We start from the raw sequence: 8,985 nt of genomic DNA, 5'->3' as shown, positions 1-8,985 counted from the left end.
AGATTAAGCAACTTCTGAGGTGGCACAGCTGGCTGATGGCGGGACTGTGGGTTAAACCCAGAGTGTCTGGGTCTCCAGACAACTCTTCACCCACAGGCTAGTGCACCCTCCTGGCCGTTTTCCCTGGGCTGGAATTTGTGAGAAGTATGGCAGAGCCCACTGAAGTCTCAAAGAGACAGCTCTGCAGGGTTTGGACATCCAGGGATAATGGAGGTGAGGGCATGTCTGGAATGATGAAGGGGACCCTCTAGGCAAATGCCCTTCAAGTGCACATGGTGAAGCCAGGGTGACAGGGATACCTGGTGAAGGTCCTCCTGAGATCAGTAAGCCTTTGGTTGGACATGCAGAGTTGAGACACTGTTGTTCTTCTTCAAAGGCCTCCAGGGTCCAGGTAACCAGGATACATGCTTGGAAGCTCACAGATTACTTGTCCTCCAGGCTGCGAAGACACCACACTGGCCCTGCAGGAGCCCGGGCTGAGGCTCATCCTGGTGGGGAAGACTGGAACTGGGAAAAGCTCCACCAGGAACAGCATCCTGGGCCACAGGTGCTTCCTCTTCAGACACCCAGCCACTTTGGTGACCAGAACCTGGAAGGTGGGGAGTCGCATGTGGGACAGGTGGCACATGGAAGTCTTGGACACACTGGACCTTTCCAGCTCTCTAGTCCCCAAGACAGACCTGGGGTGTGAGGAGCAGGCCAGCTGCTACTTGCTGTCTATACCTGAGTCCCAGGCGCTGTTCTGGTGACTCAGCTGGGCATGAGCGAGCTCAAGGTTCTGTTCAGGGACAGTGTGGTGGTGCGTAACATCCTGCTGTTCACACACAAGGGGGAACTGGGTCAGGACTCTTTGCAGGATTTCGTGTGCCACAGGGACAACCTTGTGCTGTGGGCTCTGGTGGCTGAGCTTGTGAGCCTTGGACAACTGAGAGGCAGGTAGAGACCTGGAGGCCCAGGTGCAGGAGCTGCCGGTGCTGGTGGAGCGCCTGGTGCTGGACCACTTGGGTGCCCCCTACTCCAAGGAGGTGTACTGACTGGTGCAGGCAGTGGCCTTCTGGAGCCCCAAGGAACAGCTGAGAAGGGTGGCAGAGAGGCTGGTGGGCTGCATGTGGAGGTGATGAGGTCTCTGGCTTCTGTGGTGGTAAAACTGTGCACAGCTGTGCTTCTGGGCTTCCTGGTCCTGGAATCCATAGGCCATAGGAGAGATCCATCCTGAGTGACAAAATATATGTAAGTAGGACTTGTAACCATCACCTGACAATCAAATTCTTCCCTAGTGTCTGTGCATCCGGGGCCCATAGGCTTTCCTTGTGTCCCTCACTGGCAGTAACGTACCAACCCAAAGACAAAAATCTTGCCCTCTCCCATCTCTCCCCAAACCTGCCCATGGGACCTGGCCCTCCCTGACCTCTTCTTACTGGAGCCCAAGAAGTATTGCTCTTGCCTGTTTTCTACTGATCTCAGGCTGTTGTCCCATATCCTGGAATCATCTCTTTTCCCCAGGGGTCCAAGGGACAGAGCCAACACAAAGCCTCAGTCCAGACCCATTTGTTTCAATTGAATCTGAATTGCATGAACAAATGCTTGGACATTCACTTTGTGTTAACAGAAATCAATATTTATTCATTCATCTGCTTTATATGACCATTGAACAAAGACACTGTTCTGTCATTCCTAACCCCTTTTTCAAAAACCATGCACCCAAGTGCAGAGACACCCCCACACACTCTCCCCCTCCACAGGTAAACATTGAAGTAAGTGCCCATAAGAAGATAAAACACTGAACTGCCCATATGTCTCAGGAATGGACCCCTCCTCCCTGGTCTCCATTCAGACCCCTTAGCAGTTTGAATGCAGAGGCTTCTACAAGTCCAAGAAAATTTTAACCAGAGACTTGAGTCTCTAGGAGCCATTGAGACCATGGTTCATCTGGCCACCCACACTTGCTCTGTCCTGAGCGCCTCCATCTTCACACACAAGCTCAAGCCCACCTCCAATACTGCTGGGTAATTTCAGATCACTTCCTCACAGTGTCCTCCACCCAGTGCTTTCACAGACAGAGATTCCCAGGTCACTGATGCCCTTACATCACTAAACAAACATGTAAAAATAGAAAATAATCTGCAACAGTTGAGTGAATATTGGAGCTAGAGGCCCACAAGTCCTGCTTGCAAACCATTGGGACCAAGAATGAAACCACCAGTGCCAAATGCAGAGGTTTGTTATTCCCTCTGCTGCCAAGGCATTGTGGATCAAGGCTTGTGCACAGATCCCAGCAGAAGCACTGGTAGGGAATATTGAGTTTTGTCTGGTCCACTTGTCAATATCCTTTTGCAAGAAAACTCTACAATTGTCACTTTGCTGAGGAAGGAGATGGTCACTGATGAAAATAAATGAGAAAAAAATAATAGCAAATGTCCAGTGTGATGGAATACTTGATTATTATTGCTGTTTGGTTGGGAGGAATGGAGCTCAGAGTGTCTGCAAGGAGCATTGATTGAGCTGGTGGAAATCTAGGAAGGGGCACCCAGGAGTTCCAGGGGACGTGCACACCCCACTATGGCTGTAATCCAGTCGACTAGGGAAGAGAGTATTTGTTTCTGTCTACACATCAATGAAAAGACAGAGATTGGCAGAGTAGACTGAAACTCATGACCCAACCATATGCTGCTTATAGAAAAGTCCATTTGAATATTATGCTAGAAACAGGCTGGAAATTAAAGGATGGAAAAGATGAGTGGTGCAAGTATTACTCATGTAAAAGGAAGAAGGAATGGCTGTACTGATAGCAAATAAATTAGATCTCAGAACGAAGAAAATTACCAAAAACAGAGAGAAACATTATAAAGTGATAAATAGGTGACTCCCCCAAGAAGACAGAGCAATCTTAAATGTATTTCCCCAAACAACAGAGATGTGAAATACATGAAGCAGAAACTGACAACTGAAAGGAGAAACGGACCAATCCACAATTATAGTTAGAAACTCCACCACCCCCTCAACAATTGACAGAACAGCTACATAAAACCAGAATTAGAAGAATTCCATAACATCCCCAATGAACAGATCTATTGATGTTTGTAAAAGTTGATATTTGCTGAGGACATGTTTTTTCAGGTGCACATGGAACATATACAGGTCATAATATCCTGATCCATAAAAAAAATCACAACATTAGAGAGAATTGAAATCATATGGAATATGTTCTCAGACCACAGTGGAATTGAGCTGGAACTCCATAATGGAAAGGTAGCAGAAATATCTTTTGCCCTGCCTTATCAACAACATCATGACATCTAAACCTTCATCAGAATCTGAGAGAAGACCCTGTTGATTGTCTTCCAAAGTCAAACCCTGTGTCTGAATAGGAAATTTTCTGTGTATGGAAGACACTCAGGACACTGTCACTGAAGTATCCCAGAGTAAGGGGTAGGAGGCCATTTCCCCCCTTTTTTGCTACTCATTGCTGAAGCAAATCCCCTTTGTTATTGGGAAGAGCAGATAATGTTCCCTACCCCACGCCTGTCCCCTGGTCCCAACACTCACTCACTCCTTTTTCACTAAGAGGACAGATGACCTTGCTCAAGAAGGGACAACTTCAGTCTCTTCTAACCCCTGGCCAGCCCTCACTCACCAGTTATGACATGCTAACTCTGTGAGCATAATCGGCCTGGTGTAATTTATCCTCTTCATACAAGTTCTGAGAGCAGCAGCCTGGTCAGGAGAAGATATCAGCCTGTCTGAGTTGAGAATAAGCCTCATAGAACACTGGATACATCAAAGGTCATATCTCTACAAGGCTGTGAACAGCCTCCTCCTCCATCCACTCACCTTGGTTATGGGAGATCTTTAAACAGGAGAGACTATCTATTTCTTTCTCATTTTTCCCTAAAATATCTTTATTGATTTTAGAGAAGAAGGGAGAGGGAAAGAGAGATAGAAACATCAATGATGAGAGAGAATCATTGATTTGCTGCCTCCTGCATACCCCCTACGTGGCATCAAGCCCTCAACCCAGGCATGTGCCCTTGATCAGAATCAAACCTCGGAACCTTTATTCCGCAGGCGAAGAGTTTAAATGTAGCAGAATATTTTGCAAGCATTGCTCCAGGGACAATGAACTTCACAGGAACCCATCTCAACACCACAATTGTAGCCAACTGCCAAGAAGAAATCAATGTTTAATTGAACAAATAGTGTGCCAAAGCACTGGCTATGCCTCCCTTTGGAGAGGAGGAGCTTTGGATATGAATCGCCCCCTCTCTTTTACTTGCTAAAAAAAAAACTACCTTATGATAACCACTTTTTGTTCTTAAATAGAATACCCCAAGCGTGAAAACTTTGAGTTCAGTAACATCATGAAACTTCAGCTACAAAAGTGTCTAGGGCCAGTACAGACTCATAGATATATGGTAGAAGACTTGCTGCTGAGTTAACAATAGCTAGTACAGATGACAACAAAACAACGGTTTCCTGCTGTGGAGGACAAACACTCTTCTACTTGCAACAAATGAAGAAAATGCTATAGTGCAAGGACTAAAATGACCCCATTTATGATGAGTTTGGATTTGTAGCCAAACTCTTCAAAGCAACAATATGCTTGTTGCTTCTAGCTATGTGATCCTAAATTTAAGATAAAAAAAGGTATTGAGTGTTAAGAAAGAAACTTACTTCCAAAAGAGTAGCCTCTAATTTTACATACATTTCTTGGTGCCCAGGTGAGCAGGAGCTAAATGTAACTGTTACATGTGCCACCAAGCTATCTAATCAAACAAAAGAGAAACATGCAAATTGACCACACCTCTAGTATACCCCAACCCTCGCCCACCAGCCAATCAGAGTGACTATATGCAAATTAACCCAACCAATATGGCGGCCGGCAGCCATGGACTGGAGCATGCAGGAGGCTTGGCTGCCCAGGTGAAGGAGGAAGCCAAGCTTCCCACCAGCCCTGGCTGCTGTGGCCTCCACTAAAGGCAACAAAGTATCACCTATAGAAGATAAATAAATCCCAGATACCTGCTTCCAGCCAGCTTCCACTGGGAGCTTGGGTGGCTGGGGGCCTAGGCCAGCCTGCAAACAGCGATCAGCCCCTCACTCAGGCTGGCCACACCCTCATGGGGTGAGGGTACCCACTGGAGGACTTGGCAGCCTGTAAACAGCCATCAGCCACTCACCCAGGCTGGCCACACACTCATGGGGTGAGAGTCCACGCTGGGGGCCTTGGCTAGTCTGCAAACAGCCATCAGCCCCTCACCCAGGCTGGTCAGGCACCCCATCAGGAACCCCCACCCTAAAGGGGCTGTGGCCAGTCTGAAAATGGCCCTCAGCCTCTCACCCAGTCTGGCCAGGTCCTCCAGTGGGAACCCCACCCTGATCCAGGACACCCTTCAGGGCAAACCAGCTGGCCCCCACCCATGCACCAGACCTCTATCCTATATAATAAAAGGGTAATATGCAAATTGACCCTAACAGCAGAACGACTGGGAATGACTGGTCACTATGACACACACTGACCTCCAGAGGCAGACACTCAATGCAGGAGCTGCCTCCTGCCTCTCTCGCCTCCTCAGCATCACTAAGGATGTCTGACTGCAGCTTAGGCCTGGTCCCCTGGGGAGCGGGCCTAAGCCAGCAGGTGGACATCCCCTGAGGGGTCCCAGACTGTGAGAGGCACAGGCCAGGCTGAGGGATTCCCCCCAAGTGCACAAATTTTTGTGCACCAGGCTTCTAGTCTAATCTAATAAAAGAGAAACATGCAAATTGACTGCACCTCCGCTATGCCCCGATGCACGCCAACCAACCAATCACAGTGACTATATGCAAATTAACCCAACCAAGATGGTGGTCGGCTGCCATGGAGCTTGAGCAAGCAGGAGGCTTGGTTGCCCTGGGAATGGAGGAAGCCAGGCTTCCCATATGGCCTGGCCGGTTGTGGCCTCCGCTAAAGGCAACAAAGTTGCAATTATTGAAGATAAATATTTCCCAGATACCTGCTTCCAGCCAGCCTCCACTGGGAGCTTGGATGGCTGGAGGCTGTGGCCAGCCTGCAAACAGCCATCAGCTCCTCATCCAGCTTGGCCAGGCATCCAAGCAGGGACCCCCACACTGAAAGGGCTGTTGCCAGCCTGCAAACAGCCATCAGCCTCTCACCCAGGCTGGTCAGGCACCCTAGGGGGGACCCTCACCCTGAAGGGGGTGTGGCCAGTCTGAAAACGGCCCTCAGCCTCTCACCCAGGCTGGCCAGGTCCTCCAGCGGGAACCCCACCCTGATCCAGGACACCCTTCAGGGCAAACCAGCTGGCCCCCACCCATGCACCAGACTTCTATCCTATATAATAAAAGGGTAATATGCAAATTAATCCTAACAGCAGAATGACTGGGAATGACTGGTCACTATGACACACACTGATCACCAGGGGGCAGACACTCAATGCAGGAGCTGCCCCCTGGTGGTCCATGCGCTCTCACAGGGGGAGCTCTGCTCAGCCACAAGCCAGGCTGATGGCTGCTAGTACAGTGGTGGTGGTGGGAGCCTCTCCTGTCTCCTCAGCAGCGCTAAGGATGTCCGACTGCAGCTTAGGCCTGCTCTCCGCTGGCAAGTGAACCTCCCCTAGGGCCAGAGGGATGTCTGACTGCCAGCTTAGGCCCAATTTCCCAGGGAGCGGGCCTAAGCCAGCAGGTGGACATCCCCCGAGGGGTCCCAGACTGTGAGAGGGCACAGGCCAGGCTGAGGGACCCCCCTGAATGTACAAATTTTTGTGCACTGGGCCTATATGGTGGCTTTTCCCTGCAGAAATTTTCTCATGGTATTTCCAATGGACTTGATCAGTTATCCTGTAGTTGTTGCTGAAGTGACGTAAGGAACCCATATTGGAACAACCTTTAGAACTCCAAAACTCTGAGCAACAAACAAGTCCCTGGTCTCAAGCTGCACCAGGAGCCACCCAGAGTGTGAAACCACAAGGGCAAAGTATAAGCCAATGTCAAATACAGCCACTTAGCAAACAAAGGACGTTGAGGCCAAAGCTGCAAAACAGGAAGCACGCACAAAACCGCTTTTCTAAGCCAACATCCTGAGACTGTGAGATAGAGAAAATCAAGAATGAAAAAGAAAGAGAAAGCAATCAGACAACTGAAATAACAGGCAGCAGCCAGCAAATAGATGGGAAAACCAGTTGGAGAAAATTCCAAGGAGACAGCCCTTTTCCTGCAGCTAGGAGATTTTACTTGAGTCTTTTACTCAAAGAAAACATATGGATACCAGAAATAAGCACAAACATGTCTTCTTTTAAATCTCATGGGGGTAACATAATTTTTTTTTTATTCAAACTTGATATTTGTCTATAATGTATCCAATATTCCAAATATGTAAGGAATATAAAAATTTGTTAAATTGACTTTTCTGGCCTTTCAATATAACGTGGGGAAGAGGGAGAATAAGGTGTTTTTTGATTTGTTGTTTATTAAATGAAAGCTGGACAGTCTAAAAAAGACATGTCATTTTTATCCATTCAGGGACAGAATATCAAATACACAAATAAAAGCATCTTGAAAACTAGAGGGAGAGGCCTAACCGGTTTGGCTCAGTGGATAGAGCGTCGGCCTGTGGACTGAAGGTCCCAGATTTGATTCCGGTCAAGGGCATGTACCTTGGTTGTGGGCATATCCCCAGTAGGGGGTTGTGCAGGGGGCAGCTGATTGATGTTTCTCTCTCATCGATGTTTCTAACTCTCTAACCCTCTCCCTTCCTCTCTGTAAAAAAAATAAATAAAATATATTTTAAAAAATTAGAGGGAGAAAAGAGAGTTGTTAGTGAAGTGTCCAGCAAGAAACTCATATTGTAATGGACATAAGACACTGGGGGGTAAGGGAGGGCAGGGGTCTGTCAAGGGCGGGGGGGAAAAAAGGACACTTATGTAATACACTTTGTAATACTTTTAGCGAAAAAAAATAAATAAATAAATTAAAAAAAAAAAAGAAACTCATATTGGAAGGACATTTAGAGCAAAGTGAAAAGAGTCATCAAAATGAGAGCGAAAGTCTGTGTGCTGATTCTTGTTCTCTGCAGCATCTCCAGTAAGGTTTATAAAACTAAAAAAGAAAGAAAGATATGGGTGAGTATGAATAGTATAAATACCAGGGTTTTTTTTTTTTTTTTTAAGAAACAGTAAAAGTGGTGCATTTGGGGCTTTCAGAGTCATAGGCTGAAGTAGAAACAGTGCACAGTGTCACAGGAATGAGGAAACAGGAGAGGCTGAGGTAAAGGAAGGGGAACTCTTAGAAACAGAGGGGAGGACTGTGAAGTTTTCCGTGCTGTGTAATGGTAGTTTGGACTAATTTCACCAAGTCATTAAGGAGTGGGGGACACTCATCTGACATACGACTGACAAATCGTATGTTGAGGACCTTGGACATATCAGATATCGGGATCCAATTCAATAAGTGAACTATATTATAAATCCCAGATATCTATACTTATATATGGTACATATTTCTCACATATGTACTTGTATTTATAAGTTGCCACATTCAATTTGCTATTATTTTGGTGAGGATTTTTATGTCTATATTCATAAAGAATATTGGTCTGTAGTGTTTTTTTTTCTTGTAATATCTTTGAAGGATCCTGACCTCATGAAATGAATAGAGAAGTACTTCTTCCTCACCTGGTTTTTGAAAGTGTCTGCAATGTATTGCTGTTAATTCTTTAAATGTTTAATGAATTCTCCAGTGAAACCAGCTGGTACTGGGCTTTTCTTTTTGTAGGTTTTTATTTCAATTTAACCTCTTTCCTTTTATAGGTACATTCAGATTTCATTTTGGCTTGAGTCACTTTTCATAGTTAGTATCCTTATAGGAATCTAAGGTGCAGCATAAAAAAGCAAAAGCAGCAAAGACAATTTGGTTTATTCCACAGTTTGCTGACACCCTCCAGCTGCCTCACTGTCAGGACCCAGCTTAGCTTTTGAGCCAAAGCCATGC

General features: G+C 46.6%; 1 pseudogene; it reads left to right on the top strand.

Moving 5' to 3' along the window:
- Positions 1-404: 404 nt before the first annotated feature.
- Positions 405-1,118, top strand: LOC139016714 (GTPase IMAP family member 1 pseudogene; annotated as a pseudogene).
- The last annotated feature ends 7,867 nt before the right edge of the window (positions 1,119-8,985 follow it).

This window comes from Myotis yumanensis, unplaced genomic scaffold (assembly GCF_028538775.1).
Source record: "Myotis yumanensis isolate MYYU_CA2020_CCGP unplaced genomic scaffold, mMyoYum1.0.hap1 SCAF_9, whole genome shotgun sequence".
NCBI lineage: Eukaryota > Metazoa > Chordata > Mammalia > Chiroptera > Vespertilionidae > Myotis > Myotis yumanensis.
Note: the sequence above shows the minus strand (reverse complement) of the source record. Positions and strands in the feature narration are given on the sequence as shown.